Source organism: Pongo pygmaeus, chromosome 18 (assembly GCF_028885625.2).
Source record: "Pongo pygmaeus isolate AG05252 chromosome 18, NHGRI_mPonPyg2-v2.0_pri, whole genome shotgun sequence".
In the NCBI taxonomy this organism is placed as follows: Eukaryota; Metazoa; Chordata; class Mammalia; order Primates; family Hominidae; genus Pongo; species Pongo pygmaeus.
This window is the reverse complement of record NC_072391.2, coordinates 60,394,881-60,417,098: the sequence shown is the minus strand read 5'-3', so window position 1 is coordinate 60,417,098 and position 22,218 is coordinate 60,394,881. Positions and strand designations below refer to the sequence as shown.

Genomic DNA, 22,218 nt, shown 5'->3' with positions numbered 1-22,218 from the left:
CCATCTCAAAAAAAAGAAGTTATAATAAGGTAATGTTATGTGTTATTAAAGAAAGAAAATAAACAAATGTAGCAGAACTTAAGTGTGCAGTATCCGTAAGGTCCACAATAGTGCACAGTAACGTCCTAGGCCATCACACTGATTCACCACCCCCTTACTGATGCACCCAGAGCCACTTACTTCCCTGTGAGCTCTATTCATGGTAAGTGCTCTGTACAGGTGTACCAAATTTATCTTTTATACCATAGTTTGAACGCACCTTTTCTATGTTTAGATATGTTTAAACACACGAATATTTACCATTGTGTTACAATTGCCTACAGTATTCAGCATAGGTTTGTGGCCTAGCATCAATAAGCAATACCATATAGCCTAGGTGTGTAGTAGGCTGTGCAATCTAGGTGTGTGTAACTTCTATCACATTTGCATGAGGACAAAATCGTCTAACAACACACTGCTCAGATTATATCTCTGTTGTTAAGCAACACCTGACTATGTCTGGCCCTCATCTTGCATCTGCAGAAACAAGACAAGACAATGTGTATTTTTCACTCAGGTGAAAACTGAATCTTTGGGTATGAGTTAGATGATAAACAGTGAACTAAATACATAAGTAAATGTTACAGTATATTAGACTTTCATAAAACGTGACAGCCGTAAAGATTTTAGTGAGTTTAGCATTCCAGACAGAGAAGAGCAAGTTGGGACTCTACCTGGTGTGTTCGAGAAGCTTCATGGAGGCCAGAAAGGCCATAAAGAGGTCAATGAGGGGAAAATGTGAGGGTTGAGCTGAGAGATAAAAGGGAATAGATTCTGGTAGGACTAGTGTGTGGAAAATACAGCCAGTTCACATTATTCATAGTTGTCAAATTCTGTACAGTTGCCATAAATATTGAATTAGTGAATATTGAACTACTGCTCTAAGAGAAGAGACAGAGATGCCTATTATTACTACCTACCTCTCAGCTGGTCATGGGACTTGGAGTGGCCTTATTCACTAATCATTAATAATTAACATTAAAATAAAATGGCAGCCATGGCAGAAGAGCAAGAGAATGCTAGAGTCAGAGAAGCAGATGGGGCAGAACACCCGTGTATAACAAGTCCACTCTTGTGACACACACAAAGGCACAAGCACACATACACATACTTGCATTTCATTATCTCCACTCTGAAACATAACAACTGGAAGAACTGAATCCATCCTGTATGGAAGTAATTTTTTTTTTTTTTAGTATTTTGAAATATATTTATCCATGTTTTAGGACTAATTTCAAAGAATTTAATTAAGAAGTGCTTCCTTATTAAATTATTTATTTATTTTGCCCTGGTATAGTCTTTCTGCTAGAGAAGGACGGAGTCTGAAGCACTTTTAAGGCCTGCCTCCTCAGTGACATATCATAGTCTCAGTCCTTATCAACCTCTGAATGTAGCTTCTCTCCAGACACTTATCAGAAGGTATAGTTTCTGATTCTGATAAATATTATGTTGCAGAAGAAATGTTTTAAGGAATTCAACGTTTGTTCATTCATCAGTGTATTCCAAACATGTCCATGGGTTAAAGTAGCTGTTCAAAATAACTCATGTTTGAATAATGCTAAATTGTCCTTTATCCATTCATTCATTTGTTCATTCATTCATTTGTTCATTCATTCATTCATTCTTTCATTCAGTTCTCTAAGTACCTGTACCTGTTATAACTTAATCTTCTTAGTACCTCCTATGTGTCATGAATTAGACTACAGTCTTGAGAAACAGATATAAATAGGATGCTTAATGTCTATTGAAGTAGGCAGATGTGCAAACAAAAATTAGGAAGCCCTACTGAAAGTGCTGATTAGCATATAAACAGCACAAAGGTGGGTTGGCTATAACCATTTATTTTACCAATCAGTATGTAATCCAACATACATCCCTACACCCAGTCAGCCAGAGAAGCAGTAAATCAATGAAGTGAACACATATTTATTGTGCCTTTTTCTGGGGTAGACCATGTGACAGGTGCCAGCAGTGATAAGGATATAGAGATTGCATAGTTCTGCTTCTGACAAGTTCCTGGCATTTACACTTTTCTCTACTGACACCAGTATACTTCAAAAGCTATTTATTCAGAAGCCATGCCATAAAAATTAATTATATATATAATATATTAAATGAATCCAGTAATTACTTTTCATAGGGTCTAAAGTGCATCTATAAACATGGAAAGCAATGCTGGCAAAATTGGTTCACATAAAGAAGGGTCAAATTTCTAAAAAAAGATCTGTGAATGATCTGATACTATGCTGACTATTGACCTAAGCCAAATATAATAAATAACAAATGGAGGAAAAAACAGAAATTAGAAAGGACTTCCAAGTCTCTGTTTACTATAAAAATAAACACATTTTACTTCTTTCTACAAATTATCTGAAAGCCAAGAGCAATAAGGGTCACCTTCTTAAGGAAGTCTTCTGCTGTGGACTGAATGTTTGTATCCATCCAAAATTTTGTGTCATAGTTTCCAATGTGATGGTATTGGAGATGGGGCCTTAGGGAGGTAATTAGGTCATGAGGGTGGAGTCCTCATGATGGGATTAATGCCCTTACAATAAGAGACTCGGCAGGATGATCTCTCAGCCATGTGAAGATACAGCAAAAAGGCATTCATCTGCAAACAAGGAAGAAGGCCTTTGGCAGGAACCAAACTGGCTGGCACTCCTTGATCCTGATCTTCCCAGCACCCCTTGATCCTGATCTTCCCAGCCTCAATAACTATGAGAGATCAATATTTGATGTTTAAGCCACCCAGTTTATGCTTTTTTTTTTTTTTTTCCAGACAGAGCATCGCTCTTGTAGCCCAGGCTGGAGTACAGGCGTGGTCTCAGCTCACTGCAACCTACGCCTCCCAGGTTCAAGTGATTTGCCTGCTTCAGCCTCCTGAGTAGCTGGGATTACAGGCACCCGCCACCATACCTGGCTAATTTTTGTATTTTTTGTGGAGACGGGGTTTTGCCATGTTGGCCAGAGTGGTCTCGAATTCCTCACCTCAGGTGATCTGCCTGCCTCAGCCTCACAAAGTGCTGAGATTACAGGCGTGAGCCACTGGACCTGGCTCAGTTTATGCCATTTTTAATAGCAACCCAAGCTGATTGTGCCATCTTCCTTTATTCCCACCAAGAATGCAAAGTTTTCTCTCTGACTGGGCATGGTAGCTTACACCTGTAATCCCAGCATGTTGCGAGTCTGAGATCACTTGAGGTCAGGAGTTCCAGATCAGCCTTGCCAACATTGTGAAACTCCATCTTTACTAAAAAAATACAAAAAAATAAACCAGGCATGCTGGTGTACACCTATAATCCCAGCTACTTAGGAGGCTGGGGCTGGAGGATCGCTTGAATCCAGGAGGCCAGCTTTGCAGTGAGCCAAGATCTCTCCACTACACTCCAGCCTGGGCAACAGTGTGAGGCGCTGTCTCAAAAAACAAAAACAAACAAACGAAAAAAGTTTTCTTTCCAAGTCCTTGCCAATCATGGAAACCATAGAATTCACCAAATTTGTACTTTTTGACTTTTCAAATGAAAATGATGATTTATTGAAGTATATTTGATATCATACTAGTGCTCCTAGTCAGTTCATAGCCATCTCTAAGTAAGATTTCCCAACCACTGAGAGTACATGGATAATTTCAAGAGGAGAAGATTTTAACAATTGTGACAAAGGAATTCCTACGTTAGTTTCTTATTGCTGTTGTAATAGACTACCACAACCTTAGTAGCTTAAAGCCTAATATATTTATTGTCTTGCATCTCTGTGGTCAGATATGTACATTGGGTCTATAGGGCTGCTATCCTTTTGGAGGGTCCAGAGAAGCCTTTTTCAACTTCTTCATGCAGGGGCACACTCTCAGTTCACTGCAACCTCCACCTCCCGGGTTCAAGCCATTCTCCAGACTCAGCCTCCCGGGTAGCTGGGATTACAGGCGCCGGCTACCACACCCAGCTAATTTTTGTGCTTTTTTAGTAGAGGGGAGGTGTCACCATGTTGGCCAGGCTGGTCTCGAACTCCTGACTTCAAGTGTTCCGCCCACCTTCGCCTCCCAAAGGGCTGGGATTACAGGCGTGAGCCACCAAGCCATGCCTCTTTCTCAGCTTCTTGAGGCTACCTACATTCCTTGACTCATAATAACTCTCTCCATCTTCAAAGTCAGCTGTGTAAAATCTTCTCATCTCTTTGACCTCTACTTCCATCCTTACATCTTTTTTTTCTCACTTCTCCCACAAAACACTCTCCTAGAATCTTCATTTTGATAGTCATCCCTTGTTATGGGGGGAATTGGTTCCAGGAACAGCCACATATGCCAAAATCCTACCAAAAATCTACAGGCTCAGTTCTGGCTATCTGCCCTTGGGAAAAGTAGGCCTTCTGTTTCTATGGGTTGACATCCTGTAAATGTTCTTTTTTTGATCTGCAGTTCATTGAATCTGTGGATGCAGAACTCACAGATGTGGACAGCCAACTATTTTATTTTATTATTTTATTTTTTAAATGTTTAATTGGGCCAGGTACCGTGACTCACGCCTGTAATTCCAGCACTTTGGGAGGCTGAGGCAAGTAGATAACTTGAGGCCAGGAGTTTGAGACCAGTCTGGGCAACATGGTGAAACCCTGTCTCCACTAAAAGTACAAAAATTAGCTGGGCATGGTGGTGTGTGCCTGTAGTCCCAGCTACTTGGGAGGATGGAGTGGGAGGATCTCTTTAGCCCGGAAGGCAGAGGTTGCAATGAGCTGATATTGCGCCACTGCACTCCAACCTGGACAGTGAAAATGAAACTCTGTCTCAAAATAATAATAATAATAATTTGGAAATAAAAATTATGTATATTCAATGTGTATAATGTGATGATTTGATATACATATGGCTTGTGTAATGATTATCAGAATCAAACTAACACATCAATCACCTTCTTCCATGCTGTGCATTAGATCTCCAGAACTTGATCATCTTATAAGCCAAAGTTTGTAGTCTTTGACCAGCACACCCTCATTTACCCTACCCTCTCCCCAACTTCTGGAAACCACCATTCTACTCTGCTTCTATAAATTCCATATTTTCACATTCCACATGTAACTAATATCATACAGTGTTTGTCTTTGTGTATCTAGCTTATTTTACTTAGTATAATGTGTTCCAGGTTCACTCATGCTGTTGTAAATGGCAGGATTTCCTTCTATTCCTTCTATTTTACGGTTTGATAATATTCTTTTATATGCATATAATACAACAGTTTCTTCATCCATTTGCTTATCCATAGGAACTTAGGTTGATTCCATAGCTTGGCTATTGTAAATAATACTGCAATGAACATGGGAATGCAGATACCTCTTTGAGATCCTGATTTCATTTTTTTAGGATATACCCAGAAGTGGAATTTATGGACCTTATAGTAGTTCTATTTTTAATTTTGTTGAAGATCTTCCATACTGTTTCTCATAATACTTGTTCCAGTTTACATTTACGTTCTCGCCAACAGTGTATGAGGGGTTCCTTTCTCCACAACCTTGCAAACATTTATTTCTTGTCTTTTTGATAAAATCCTTTCTAACAGGTATAAGGTGGTATCTCATTGTGGTTTTCATTTGCATTTCTCTGAAGGTCAGTGACATTGAGAATCTTTTCATGTAAATATTGGTCATTTGAATGTCTTCTTTGGAAAAGTGTCTACTCAGTTCCTTTGCCCATTTTTTAATTGGTCATTTATTTATTTATGCTACTTAGTTGTGTGAGCTCCTTACATATTTTGAATATTAACCCCTTATCATATATGTGGTTTTCAAGTATTTCCTCCCATTCCATAGACTGTCTTTTCATTTAGTTGATTGTCCTTTGCTGTGCAGAAGCTTTTTCATTCGATGTAGTCTCGTGTGTTTATTTTTGTTTTCATTGCCTGTGCTTTTGGTGTCATGTCCGAAAAAATCATTGACAAGAAGCTTTTCTCCTGTGTTTCTTTTCTAGGAATTTTATGATTTTAGAAGTTATATTTAAGTTTTTAATTCACTGATAGTTTTTATATATGATTTAAGAGACTGTTTCAATTTCATTCTTTTGTATATGAATATACACTTTTTCCAATTTTTTTTTCTAACTCTGGTTATCCTGCTTCCCTTTTATGAGAACTTTTATTGTTTAAAGGACATGGGACCATTTGGATAATCCAGGATAATCTCATTTTAAGATCCATAATTTATAATCATTTATGTAAAGTCTCTTTTTCTATATAATGTAACAAATTCACAGGTTCAGGTATTAGGATATGAATATTTTCAGAGGGTTATTATTCAGCCTACCATACCCAACTAAATTACAGACTCATATATTGAATTTTATCATTTTTTCTATTTCTATTTGTATATCAGGATGGATTTATAGACAGTATTTTTATATATAGTGAAATGTGTAAAAAAAATCTTAATATTTCTATCTCCATGGCTTTTTTATTAGAAATAAATTCATATGGCAAGAAAAAAAGGACAAAGAAGGGAATACAGTATGATGTAAAGATGAGAGGGATATTTGGTAATTTATGTGGATATGATGTCACATTCCTTATTTAAGAAAAAATAGGCTGGGCATTGTGGCTCATGCCTGTAATCCCAGCACTTTGGGAACCTGAGGCCGGATGATCCCTGCAGCAGGAAAACTAGAGGCACAGGCGGAATGCGTTCTCCTTATTCTTCCCTCTTTCCTGTTCTTTGCTCTTTTCCCTTTTCCTTCGCTCTCGTGCTTGATCTGTCTTCTCTCTCCCTCCTGCCTGTCTCCTGACACTTTCACCTCATTTCTCTCTGTTCTTTGCACACCTTCCCATACCTCCACACCTCTTGTTTCTCTACCACCTCCTTCTTACTGTTTTAAAATTTTGTTATTTCAAGTTCTACCTGATACCATAGTTACAATATCTAAAAATTCTAGATTGTGTAGAGCTGGGCTAATTTAGAATATCCCCGGCTATTTAAATGTACAAAACCTCACCATTTTGTGTCCAGCGTACAGCCCTCTTCTGCTTCTTGAAGTAAGAAGCAGAGCAATTTTTTAAACGATGAAAAGAAAAACCTGTAATCAGACCAATGCAACTGCTGTTCTAGAAAACAAAATTTCATTCTTTATTTTCTTACGTGATTTACCTTTTTTTTTTTTTTTTTTTTTTTTTTGAGACAGTGTCTCGCTCTGTCACCGAGGCTGGAGTGCAGTGGCACGACCTTGGCTCACTGCAAGCACCACCTCCCAGGTTCAAGCCATTCTCCTGCCTCAGCCTCCCAAGTAGTTGGAACTACAGGCACCCGCCACCAGGCCCGGCTAATTTCTTTGTATTTTTTCAGTAGAGATGGGGTTTCACCATATTAGCCTAGGATGGTCTCGATCTCCTGACCTCGTGATCCATCCGCCTTGGCCTCCCAAAGTGCTGGGATTACAGGCGTGAGCCATCATGCCCGGCCTACCCTCCCATTTCTAATGACAGCCTATGATGTTGGAATGCAGGACTAGTATCTGACTTCCTTTTGTACTCCACTTTGAGCCAATCTACTAGCCACCTAAATATTTGTAAGTGTGAATTGAACATGGATATAAAAATAAGCACAAGCCTAAGGGCAAGGTCTTTAAAAAATGAATTATTAAATCAGAAACAATAGGTAGCAGATTATGTTTCCCTAATCCAAGCTAGCTTTTAAAACAGAGTCAGATACAGAGCCTTTTTAAAACAGCAGGAAGATCTAATAAATTCTGACTTTCATCTCCTTTACTTACATGTCCAACAATTTTTTTGTACTGTGGAATAATTAACATACTGATCTTCGCTAGACACTTATATTTTCTAGATTAGCAATAACTGGCTATGTTTTATATTCTTCGCATCAGAGCTTCCTAAAACATAGCTCAAGGATTACCTAAAAGTGTGTTCCCTGGGAAGTTAATTAAACATACAAATCACTATACTCTAAATAAAAATCTTGAGGAGAGTGTCTGATTCTTGTATACAAGCATGACAAGCTTTGTCTTACCTTCTACCTCAGTGGTTTATAAAATCTTAAATCATGCAGGGAAAGCAATGAATTGGAAACATATTCTTAATGTGTCTTCTGAAGTCCGTATATGAGTCATTACTCTTCATAGCAAAGTGATGATGGTCTGACTGGCTGAGTTTGCTCTGTTGGAATCAATTTTGGCTTTGGTCTGAGACAAGGTCTAAGTATCATTCACACAGCCGCCAACAATATTCATCATCTGTGCTGGGTGATAGGGAGGGTTGACGCATCAGAATAAAGTCCAATTTCCAGATTTGTCACAATTCTATGTAAATTACTTTAATTTTGTGAATCTCATTTTCCTTAACTATGTAGATAGAATGAACTTATCTCACATATTGGAGAATTCTTACCATAATGCCTGACTCCTTAGAAAAACACAGAAACAGTTTATTGCATCAGACAAATGGCTTAATACTGTGCTAAAATTCCAACAATTCTGTATTCTAAATAACTTGGTTCACCTACTTCCCACTCTTGCTCCCTTCAAAAAGAAAAAAGTTTGTGTCAATAACGTGTGGAAGATGCCTGGACTAAAATAATGTTCTTATCTGGGCATGACATTGAAAGACTCTTTTCCATTAAATGTTTAGCAAAATAAAGTATTGTGGGACCAATCAAGTTTGGAAAATTGTTTATTTTATACTACTCTTGGAAATTGATAATGCCCATGTAGCTAGGGGAAAAAAGTTATGAGAAATGTACAGTAAGATAAAATTTTATTTAAATGCATATTTTTCTAAATGTAGTTGATCACAGAATCTCATTGTTTTTCAATTAACCATATTTCAAGGATGCAGTATTCTGTAGAATACACTTTAGTAAATGCTAGTTTTTAAGTTTCTTGGGTAAAATCTACCCAAACTACTTTCCTCCAGCTATTTCCAGGCCCTTCCTTAAAAGCTAATTAAAACAGTCATTTGAGCTATTTCTGAAAGTCAAATAGTAAAGAAATCACTTCCTTTTCTCCCTCCAGTGTCATGATCTAGGTTCAAATTCTAATGATTAAGAGAAAAACATCAATTTTCAAATTGGCTCATCCCAGATGATGATACCTGGTTATTGTTGAAAATCATAACATATATATATTCCTGAGCCCCTGCAAAAATGTGAAAGCCTCATTTCCAATATATAACTTGCACTCTTAAGTCTGTGTTAATTGTTGCTTACTTGACACAAAGTTCTAAAGCAGAGGCACCCAGGGAAGAAAGCATTATGAGAACAGTCAGATTAGATTTGTGACGACAATTAAGCTCAATTTTTTATTGCTTCTTCTTATTCTTTGCTTTGAAATATTTCTTGCACTGGAGTCATTTTGGCTCCTGGTAGCATTGCTGGAGAAAACAAGACACATTTATTAAATAAACAAACAAGAACAAAGCAATAAATCTTGTGCTTTTCATACTATGTGAAAATAAATTGAGGGTCTATAAAAGTTTGCGTTGTGTTAGGCTTTTTACAGAAAGTATCTTCAGAATTTTCTTTCCTGAAAACATGTCTTTGCAGAGTGCTATCAAATTCAAATTAACCCCAGAGGACAGATTACAGGTGATTAAATCAACTCTCTCCAGCAAAGAATACTTTAAAACACTTTTGAGAGCCCTTTAGTTGTGACATGACCTTTGAGAAAAGCATTTTGCAGTTGACGTAGTTTGTGTTTTTGTTAGAGGTTTCTCTTAGGCAGAGATGAATTAACATCTGCCACCATAAAATTTGGGCTTAGATAAACTAAGAGCACTTGGTAATTTGCTTGACTGCTCATCTTGGGAGCTTTTTGAATTGGAGAATTCAATGTCATTGTCTCTTGATTTCATCAATGGAGCTATATGAATGAATGTGCACAGTTTATTTCATCGTCTTCAAGAATGACCCACATTCGGTTTGGAAATTAGAAAGAACAAATCCTTTTCTCAAAATTCAGTGCCTACCTTTATGCTTGTAAAAAATATAGAGATGATGTTGATGCTGTTTCCTATGTCACGCATGTTCATCTACACAAGAAATGTTAAAATAGCTGGGGGTGTATGTGAGTTGACTCTCCTCCCACCTTCCTTTCCTAGTACCATATCTCTTCCAAAAGCACATATTCTCCAGCCAACCCCAGCATTTGCATTCTCATGAAGGACAGCTCTAAAGTCTAGGGTACGTTTTGGCCTTGCACTATTGTCTTTTTTAAAACTTTGCACAAAGCAAATTCTCAGTAAAGGCTTATTAAGTAAAACGTTTTAAGGAAATGGGGACACCATCGGATATGAAGTTGGAATAATCTACTCCATCTTTCCCACTAAATTTATCCGAAAATTTATCCAGACTTCAATTTTTCTTTTCTGTAAAAGCAGGCAATTTTTATTTAAATTTTGGTAAAATGGATAATAAGCTTCTGTGTCTAATTAAATAAAGAATATTCAAATACACATTTTCTAGAAAATTCATAGATGCTCATTTAGTCATCATGTATTTGTCAAGCTTGTTTGATGGGCCAGAAAAGATAAATAAGATCAAACTCATTCTAGAGTAGCTCACTATAGCAATATAATTCTGTAACAACACACTTTATTTTTGAGCGTTATGCTTTACTTCCAAGTGTTTCACACACTTTAAAGATTTCTTATGGCTGTCACATCTCATGATGCTACATATAATGTTTAATATTTATGTACTTTTTTTCTAATTATAAAATAGTCTATGCTGACTCAAAGGAATTAGGCAAATGTCAAAAAGTATGAAAAAGAAAATGATATTGTCTATAATCTCATTATTCATAATAAATGACCTACTGAATTTTGGAAATCATATACTGCTATTGGACTGTCTCTGTGTATGCATATATAATTAATGAGTGTGTTTGTATACAAGTGAGGTAATATACTATTACCTTAGGGTCATACTATACATACAAATGTGTGTTCTGGTTGTGAGATTTTCACGTTATTTTCCTATGGTATCAAATGCCCTTTAATAGCACAATTTTGGGCTGGGCACGGTGGCTCACACCTGTAATCCCAGAACTCTGGGAGGCCGAGGTGGGTGGATCACCTGAGGTCAAGAGTTTGAGACCAGCCTGGCCAACATGGTGAAACCCCGTCTCTACTAAAAATACAAAAATTAGCTGGGCTTGGTGGCAGGTGCCTGTAATCCCAGCTACTCGGGAGGCTGAGGCAGGAGAATCTCTTGAACCTGGGAGGCAGAGGTTGCAGTGAGCCAAGATTCCACCATTGCACTCCAGCCTGGGCGACAAGAGAGAAACGCTGTCTCAGTTAAAAAAAAAAAAGCACAATTTTATTGGTTGCAGAATATTTGACCATACAAGTGCACCATGCTTTAAGTTCCTTATGTATATACTTCTTTGAGTTTTAGTATATTGTATATACTAAAATCCGCAAATTTGTCTTAAGATGGTCATAAAATTTTTATAAATTAATTTTCTTACTATATTTAGTCATTTTGACGACAAATTTTAAAATGTTATTTGGTTTTTTAAACGAGTATTTTTAAAGTTTTTTTGTCTCTCTTCTTTTGGTTTTGTTTTTCAGTGTAACAATTTCCGTCTTTCATGTCTCAGGAACTTATCTCTGAGTGTCTTTTTCTCTTGAAACATTTGGGCAAGAAAAGGTTGATCCAAGCCATGTTGCCAATAGATGGAGCTTATATTTTTCTTTTTCATTCCCCGTTATTATTTGGGAGGATGCTATTAGAATACTAATGTCAGCCATTAGCTAGACAGGCCTTCTATTCATAGGCTAAGACCTCAGGATATTTAACATATCTTACAATAGTATATGATTCTGAAATGAATCCTTGAAGATGTGGAGGCAAATATACTGCTGGAAAATTAGAAGTAGTCTAAAATTTTTCCCTTGATAGAAGTAGCATAAGATAAGATAGAATGAAATAAAATCATGTGATTGTCTGTGAAAAATAGAGCTGGACATTAGTTAAAGCAGTTAAAACAAATTTTATTCAGCAACTATTAACAATAGGGGAAAGAGCTTGATTCCTATTTGAGCAGAGGCAACTGGGCATTTTAGAGGGAGGATGAGGGGCTACTGAGGGGAGGCAAGTGGGGTCAAGTGAAAAACTTACAGAAGATTGGTCAGGGCTAATGTCATTAGATCAGTTGTGTCTGCTAGCTGGTAATTATCAAAGTTAGGATTTCATCCATCCAAAGAAACTGAAGGAGGCTCTCTCCTTCCAGATAATTACATTTCAAAAAAATGGCTTTCAGGTCCTTGAGAAAGACACTCCTGAATTGTAGAAGTTGCATATTTTTTCTCAAAGGGAAGAGGATGGGTTCACACGTGTATGCCCTTTTTAAGTAAGTTCTCCAAGTACGGGAAGGTGTTGGCTAGAACAAACAGTAAATTCTCCTGGCAACACTGAGTTTTCTCAAGTATTTTAATGGGGAGCTGTGGTCATCCTAGGAACAAGGCTTTATGCTTCTAAAAGCCATGCTAGAGTTTGATTGTTCCTTAGTGCCGAGATTTGGATGGAGCCGTTATGTGCTGAGCGTTCCCCAGTAATACAGAATTTCTCTTGTGCTCTGCTCCCATGCTCTTGTCTTTCTCTGCCCTTCCTCCAATCACTTTGGCAACATCAAATAGAATGTGTAGCCACCTGTCCACTTACCTCCTTCTCACTGCTGTTGTATTGCAGTAAATTTCCATCTCTAATTGGATGAACAAGGGAGAGGAGAAGTACAGATGGAGGTGTGGCACAGCAATAGGTCATAAAATGCTTCAGCCAGCTTCAGAAATGAGCTCACTCAAAGCAATGATATGACACCCCTCTTTTTATTCCCTACCCCTTACCCAGTCAAAAATAGACCAAATATGAGGAAGTTTCAGGCGTGGAGATGGTGATATATATCCTCCAAAGTCTCATATTGTTTTCTTCATTTTTTCCTTTTTTTTTCTTCTGCCTAGTGCAATACGCTAACTCTGTTCTGTTTTGCACTTAAGTCAGTCAGAATTCATTCTGGAATTCACAAGGAACAGATTAATTATTAACCACCATTCCTACTTCCGTTCATCTGAGCAAAGCGGCATGCTCATAGAAGTGTGTTTCACGCTTCAAAAACCCATTTCTTCTTCTCCAACACATCTTACGAATCTCTGTCAAGCTGACATCAAGAATGATATTTTTAAGATGTCAGTCATCATCATGGCCATCTGCAAGACATTTTATTGTAACTCTTATTTCTCTTTTGGTTGTGGAGAAGGACAGAGAGAGCTAAAGAGAGACACACTGCCCACTTGTTTTATTGATCTAGTCCCGTTTCAGGTAGCAACATTCAAGAACTTTCTACTTACTCATCCCCCTGATCACTGCCCCCACCATGACCTGGTAACAGTGGAAGTCTGTGACATGACACTATACCAGTTGGGATGACAAAGACATGCCGTTTGCTGGATTCAACCAATTAGGACCCATACAGCCACATCTGTTAAGTTCTCACATTCATTACTCAACAAAGATTACTAACATCAACACAAGTCTTCTGATAACAACAATCAAAGCAACACAGTAATGGTAGCAAAAACTAGGACTGTGTATCGATGTTGGCTATGTGCCAGGCATTCTGGTAAATACTTTAAATTTTATTTTATTTGTTCTTCACATCAACATCATATGATGGGGACTGTCATGTTTCTTTTTAAAATGGGGAAACTAAGCCCAAAGAGGGAATGTATTGCCCAAACTCAACAGCAGATATGTCATTCAAACCCAGGTCTCTTGAATCCTAAAGTGTAATTTTCGTATATCCCAGGAGTTGTGTGTGTGTGTGTGTGCGTGTGTGTACTTTTAGTTCATTATTCTGTAACTTTCTATTCGTTCTTAATGTGTATCCTATTAAATAGGTTTTATGTCAATAGCTAATACATTTATATTATTATTGTTATGTATGTAATATATGTAGTAACAGTATTTTCTCTAAAGAAAAAAATCAGAATATATAAAGCTAATTAATCAAAAAATAATCAAAATATATACAGTACTAGATAGTATAGTCACTTCTCTTTTCAGACTAAAAGATAATCAATTAAATTTTTATTACTGCAGAAATAGTTGATCATCATTGAGCTCCTCAAGCACCAGCTGATAGTATTAATTCTCTCTATATTTCCTTTCAATTGCTTTAAACCAAGGAGTCTAAGGTCATGGGGCTTCAGAGATAATAAAACAATTCTGTGCCTTAAATTACTCATTATTTCCCTAAGCTTATAGTGGAAATTGTCACATTGCTTCCTGCTAAACATGATTTTTTTTTTTTAGAAAATCCTCCAGGAGCAATAAATGGCTTCACATTCATATACTAGATTCAGCTCAAATATTAAATAAAGACTTATCTTACATCCTTTCACTAGAAGTTTGTCAAGAATAGGCTCATTTGTAGACAATTTTCTGTTCTCTATCCAACTTTATTTCCAAAATAGAGAAGAAGTATTCTGATTTAGTGGTGAAAATGGGCTTTACTTAAAACATGTATCAGATTTGAAATGGACCCAGTTTACATATAGTATTGAATTCAAGATTAATTAAGCATCTGCATCATTTGGGGAGAAATGATTCAGTGTGCTTTCATGGTTCAAACTTTAACAGTATATCTAATTTGCCCAGATAAGAGCTCAAATCCAAGGTTTTGTGTAGAAATGATATAAATTGTAATTAAAGTTGATACAAGTAAAATAGTCAGATAAAAGACTAAAAACAAAAGTTTTTTTCTCATTATATATATCTTCTCCATTATATATAAGTGTCTCCTCAAACTTTTCGAACAATTTTTTTCATAAAAACATTATCAAAATTATTCTGACTTGCATCCTTAGCTGTAGGTATAAAATGAGTTAATACTAGTCCACTAGAAATAATTTCAACTGCTTTAGAATGTTTCTATTTTTTGAACGAGATATATGGTCTGTGCATTATAAGCAAAAATAGATAATTTTTTATAATCAATAACACCCCTAATGAGTTTCATACCACCCAACTCTCTTTATCTCTCCCCAGCACTTACAAATAAAACATCCCCAGGGCTATCCAACTCTAGTATCTCAAGAAACCAGGTTAATGGAGAAATATGCTGTTACCACAATTTGGAGGTAATAATTTCTGTGCTCTCACAGCAATTCCTCTAACCCACATTTCTAAAATATGATCCTTCTCTAACTGTAAACTCCTGATTCTGGAGTCAATCTCCCAGGATCCAAGGTAGGAATCTAGTCCTGCAATTCCAACTACTTATTAGACATCACAAATTTTGTGATTTACAGATCTTAAAATATCCATTTAAAAACATCACAATCTTTCCCTTTTTTTATCCCACCATTTCTCTCTCTCTCTCTCTCTCTCTCTCTCTCTCTCTCTCTCTCTCTCTCTCCCTTTCTCTTTCTCTCTTTTGTACCTTTTGGCTTTCCTACTGTCTGACTACCTCTCTTGTCCCAATATCTGCTACATTCACAGACTGGAAACCTGAAATGCATCCTTAATTCCTCCCTCTTTATAACCACCCCAGTGACATGCCTACAATAAAATACCATGCCCTATCCATTCTAAGGATGCCTAAACATCTATGAAAATTCTGCTCAACTTTCATAATCATAGAAATGGCTTTAGAAAATGGTTCTTCCACTTCTGTGAAGCTATTTTCCCTTCTGTTGTGTTATTTCCATAGATCCTAACTGCTTATTCTCCTTCCAGTAATGACACTTGCAACTGGGTTTATCTTCACACTCTTGTCAAAGTATTCAACCTAGAATGGAAATGAAAGCATCCTACTGCTTTAATCAATTGAACGGCCTCTCATTCCCTAGGCTCAGTCCCTGCATATACAGTTCGGATGCCTACATTCTCTCTAACAGATCCTAAGTATGGGATCCTGGGACTCTTTGCTTTTAGAGGCATTTGTGTTTATTTAATATGACAGTAACTTTCTCCCTGACTAGACTGACACCAGAGCTGTTTTCCTTTGGTTTCCCTGTGACAATGATTTCTAACCCTTAACTCATCTTATCCACCATCTTCTGAGTCAACAGTGGCTTATGAAAACCTTGGATCATAATTTTCAATTTAGCCATAATACTTATAATTTATTTCTCCAAGTATGTGGTTATTATGTTGTGTTGACATCTTAGTCTTTCTTGGTTACAAACCTAGATCAATTATCCAACATTTGCTTTTCTACAGTTCAAAAAATTAAGATACACACACACAAACTCATATAAGTTGCTTGAACATAAAATATGTTATACCAAGAAAAATGTTACTTATAAAAATAAATAAGTGAGAAATATTTTTTACTAACTTCTGGAAATTCATATATAGAATAGTATCTCTTTCTCTGTCCCTGTCTCTTTCTCTCTTTCTCTCTCTCTCTCCTCTTCTCATTTCATTTTTTATCCTTCACTAGCAAGGAGTCTTTATATGCCATCTCTAAGTAAATGACTTTCCATTTTCTTTCCAGTAATCAAATTATGGAGTTCTAATTAGCAATACAGAATATTCTTTTTCAAAATGTTGAAAATAATGTGTTCTTCTCACCTCTCTTAAATATGTGTCTCTCATGTCAATAATAATGGCCCACTGGACTCTGAGATTCTTAAAAATTGTTGGTGCAGGAAATTTCCAGTTCCAGTTAAGATGGAATATGCACATCTAGCTCATTTGCTAACTGATTACTACCAAGAATACTGGAAAAAAAAGAAAGTAAAACATCTATCAGAGGGCTCTGAGCAGTAGGTAAGAGCTGGCACATAGGGTAGGGAAATCACCACCACCCTCAAATGACCATATAGTGGTAAATTTCCGTTTGTGGTTTTTTGTTTTGTTTTGTTTTGCTTTTTGCTGCTGTCTTGATTTGCTGTGTGTTTTTGTTATTTATTTATTTATTTTTTGCTCATTTTTTCTTTGGTATCTTCTTGATTAGAATATCTTATCTCAGAATTGCTGACGGATATAGATAGAAAGAGTTCTAAGAAGAAAAAAAAACACACACTTTGTCTAGACAAAAAGGATGAGATCTTGGTGTGAGGGTTAAAGGATGAAGCTTTTTCGATTCTTCTAGCATCATGCTAGACAAATTCCAGAAACAAACTGGATGCTTATGATGGAAGCAGCAGAGGCAAAAGAGGTGGAGGTGGCAGTGGCAACAGCAGCAGCTTTGCATACTCTTTTATCTTGCTGTTTTACACCAACATTAACCCGGTCATAGGATGTGTGCAATAGAATGGGTGCCCTAAAACTTCAGGTTTAGTATCTACAACAGCAGAACAGGGGCCACTGGAAATTCAAGAGCATGGAGATTACAGGGTGTGGGAAAAAAGAGATACTTTGAATTTATGTACACGTAAGATTTTGGGCTGTACTTTGAACTGATCACGTGTGGAACTGATCAGAATTAACAATACAAAGGTTAAGACTAAATATAATTCTGTATCACTTCCAAATCCATAATGAAACTTGGATCTTTCACACACTGAATGTACCAGAATTATGCAGCAAAGGCTTTGAAAATTAAACTGTTATTAAAACTATGGTTCTGAAAAAAGTGGTTCAGAATTTGTGATCTTAATCAAAGTAGTTTGACTGTTTTTTAAAGAAGAAAGTAGCTGTCTACAAAGCTGTAATAAGATGCAGTCTCACAACAACTTTAAAGCATCTGTTATGATTATGTTCCATGAAATAATCATAGTCTTCAAATGAATAAAAATACAGAAAATTTGGAAAACAAATAGAGTCTTTAAAATAAAAATTTTGGAACCAAAAAATTCAATAAGAGAATTTTTTTAATTACCAAAAGAGCTCAATAATAGGGTAGATGTAACATAAGAAAAGATCACTAGACATGAAAATAGATCAATAGAGATTATAATGTTTGAACATCAGAGAGAAAAAAGATTAAAACAAAATAAAAATAATTTTAGCAATCTCTGTGTGACAGTATCAGAAATGCTAACATTTGTGTCATTAGGGACTAATAGCAAAGATAAAAAGACACAGATACTGACAAAATATTTAAATAAACAATGGTTGACTGCCTTACAAATTTAATAAAAGACATAAATTTACAGATCCAAAACACTCAGCCAACTCCAAGCAGAATAAGCAGAAATCAAACCATTCTGGGGCACTATAATGAAACTCTTGAAAACCAAAGATAAAGGATAAGTCTTAAAAGCAGCCAGAGAAAAACCACACATTGCATAGACGGAGAAATAATTCAAATACCTGCAGGTTTCTAATCAGAATCGATGGATATGGCAAGAGAGTGGAATAGTATTTGTTAAAGTGCTGAGAGGAGAAGCTAAAAGTAAACTGATAATTCTTATCAAGCAAAACTATCTTTCAGGATCAAAAGTGAAACACAATCTCAGATGAAAGAAAATTAAGACAATTTGTCACCCATAAACATGCTTTAAAAAATGCAAATGGAAGAGAAACGGTAATGAATGAAGAACAAAAGAAAAAGAAGGTAAATATCTGAGTAAATGTAGAGAGGGAAAAGTAATGGGTACATAGGGTTTTATATGTATTTTTTAAATATTTTACTTAAAGTGACTTTGCAAAGCCAGGTTTTGTTTTATTGCATACAGTTTAAAAATTTAAATAGAAAGACAGTGCAGAAATATAAATAAATATGGTCAAATAATTTCTGAAAAAGTTGCAAAGGCAATTCAATGGAGAAAGCATAGTCTTTTCAATAAATATTTCTGAAATAATTGGACATCTATATGCCAAAAATATGAGCTTGACTTAAACTTTATATTTTGTATAAACATTAACTCTAAATGGATCATGGAGTTAAATGTAAAGGATAAATCTATTTCAAAAATAAATTTTGAGATGAAAACATTAAAAAAATTTGGGGGACCTTGAATTAGACAAAATGTTATTAGAGAAACCAAAATCATGATTAATGAAAGCTAATTGAACTTCATAAAACTTTAAAAGTTTGTTTTGTGAAAGACACTGTTGAAACATGAACAGATAAGCCACAAACTGAAAAAAAAGGTTCAAGTCACATACCTAACAAAAAACTTATATTCGGGAAACATAAAAAGAAAACAAATGAGAAAACAAACATGAAAACAAATAACCTTCCAACTTTAACGGGCAAAATATGTGAACAGACATTGCACTGCAAATAATATAGTGGTAGCAAAATATGTGCATGAAAAGATGTTCAACACCAATGAGTCATTAAGGAAATGCAAATTAAAACAAGAATGACATAGAAATACACACCTATTAGCATTGCTAAAATTAATTTAAAAGATAACAATATGAGAATACTAAGTGCTGTCAAGGATAGAGAGTAATCGGAACTCTTAAAAATTGGTGGTGAGAATGCAAAATGGTTCAGTACCTCTAGAAAACAGTCTGTTTTTTTTTTTTTTTTTTTTTTTGGAGATGGAGTCTCACTGTCGCCCAGGTTGGAGAGCAATGGCCTATCTCCGCTCACTGCAACATCTGCCTCCCGTCTCAGCCTCCCAAGTAGCTGGGACTACAGGTGCGTGCCACCACACCTGGCTAATTTTTCTGTATTTTTAGTAGAGACGGGGTTTCACCATGTTAGCCAGGATGGTCTCAATCTCCTGACCTCATGATCCGGGCACCTCGGCCTCCCAAAGTGCTGGGATTACAGGCGTGAGCCACCGCGCGACTGGCAGGTATTTTCTTATTAAAAAGCATACACTGGGCTCGGCGTGGTGGCTCATGCCTGTAATCTCAGCACTTTGGGAGGCCGAGGTGGGCAGATCACAAGGTCAGAAGTTCAAGACCAGCCTGGCCAATTGTGGTGAAACCCCGTCTCTACTAAAAATACAAAAATTAGCCAGGAGTGGTGGCAGGCGCCTGTAGTCCCAGCTACTAGGGAGGCTAAGACAAGAAAATGGTGTGAACCTGGGAGGCGGAGCTTGCAGTGAGCCGAGATTGTGCCACTGCACTGCAGCCTGGCGACAGAGTGAGACTCCGTCTCAAAAAAAAAAAAAAAAAAAAAAAAGCTTACACTGACCACAGGACTCAGCAATCCACTTCTAGGTGTTTACCCTAGAGAAATGTACATTCTTATTCAAACAATAATCTACACATGGATGTTTATGGAAGCATTATCCTGGTCACCAAAACATGGAAACAAACAACAACAAAAACTGTTGCTCAAAGGGTCCCAACGGCAGCCACAGTGTCTGACTCCACTTGGAGGGTTTCTGTGAGAGACAAGTTGCTTGAAGCTAATTTACCCTCTACATGTAAAGTGTCTTTTCTTGATCCAAACCAGCCTCATTGTTTTCAGCTAACTGTAACCAGATGAGGGGGTTACAGGGTGGAAAATTTCCATTTGAACTGAGGTTCCCATACGTACATCATGGCGACTCCCAAAGTGAAATGCCTGAGCAGGATGTGGCTTCACAACATTACAGAGACAGGGGAAGTATATCTGAGTTTACTGAGAGAACATTCGATTGACTATACTGGCTGGGATCCCACGAGAACATTAAAGGATATTGTGTGGGGATTAAACTCTTTCTTTGCTGATCTTGTGAATTTTGATGATTCACTGAATATTGAAGCTGCAGAACATCACTTGCGGGACAACTAGGACTTCCGGAATTAAGTGGAAGACTACATCGTTTACCAGATAATAAAAGGGGAAGATTGCAGGCCTATGGACTGTGTTACAGTTTGTGTCTAACATGAAACAGCAAGAGGCAGCCCCCCGTCTATGATCCTCATACTCCTTCTCAGTGCCGATGAATCACCTCAGTCCTGTGACTATGTTGTCCTGCAGAAGGCCATCTTCATGGTGCTCATTGTCGATGGAGAATTACACACAAATACAGCAAGAAAATGTGTTTGGGCTTCTTTAAAAAATAATATAATAAATAAACCAATTGTGGTATAATGAAATACTACCTAGCATCAAAAGGAACAGACTGTCCATAAACACAACACTTGAATCAGTCTCAAATGCATTACACTAAGTGAAAGAAACCTGTTTCAAAATGTTACATATTATCTGATTCCAAATATATTACATTCTGGAAAAGATAAAGTTACAGAGATGAATAGATCACTGGTTGCCCGAGTTAGAAGTTGGAGTAGTGTTTGCTGTGGAGCTGCACAATATAAATTTTGGGGGTTATGGAATTGTTCTGTATTCTGTTCTGTTTCTGGTGATGGTGATACAAATGTATACATACATTTGAATTTACAGAATCATAAACCAAACAACAGTGATTTTACCATAAGTAAATTTAAAATTATATATATATTTCAAGAGCGACCATATCTAAATGTGTAGGCATACATACATACATATACAAGTGTGTGTATATATGTGTATATATGTCTGTGTAGTATGTATATATATATAAATACAGAGATACATTTTTGAAGAATTAGTAGTGCAACATTTTGACATCACTTATCCAATCCTTCATTATTTATTAATTTATCTTTCCATGACTTCACTCAGCAATATAGCCTGAGTGCCATCTATATTTATTTATATAGATGAATTAATAAATATTAAAGGGTCCCACCTTCATCACAAATTGAGTTACATTAAAACTTCTATTTCTCGGCCTGGCGCGGTGGCTCAAGCCTGTAATCCCAGCACTCTAGGAGGCTGAGACGGGCAGATTACGAGGTCAGGAGATTGAGAGCATCCTGGCTAACATGGTGAAACCCCGTCTCTACTAAAAATACAAAAAGTTAGACGGGCGTGGTGGCGGGCGTCTGTAGTCCTGGCTACTGGGGAGGCTGAAGTAGGAGAATGGCGTGAACCCAGGAGACGGAGCTTGCAGTGAGCAGAGATGGCACCACTGCACTCCAGCCTGGGCGACAGAGCGAGACTCCCTCTCAAAAAAAAAAAAAAAAAAATTTATTTCTCTCCAGTCACCTTTAACCTTCCTTAGGGATGAATGAAGATTTAAAGAATTTCACACATAAATAAAAAGGGATTCTGCTACTCATTGAGCCTATTTTCTATCAATGAATTGAAGGAAGAAAAAAAAACCAATAGGACATTTGGTCATTTCTTTTCTCTCTTCTTTCAGTTTCATTTGGCTGCAATGGCTCCATTCATTCTCAGTCTCTCTCTCTCTCTGACTCTCTCTCTCTCTTTCTACTCTCACCCCCTCTACTGTCTCTTCTTTTTTG

At 36.7% G+C, this 22,218-nt stretch overlaps 1 pseudogene; it reads left to right on the top strand.

Annotated features, from left to right (window-relative positions):
- Positions 1–20,146: 20,146 nt before the first annotated feature.
- LOC129015171 (NEDD8-conjugating enzyme UBE2F-like) lies at positions 20,147–20,754 on the top strand (annotated as a pseudogene).
- Positions 20,755–22,218: the final 1,464 nt, after the last annotated feature.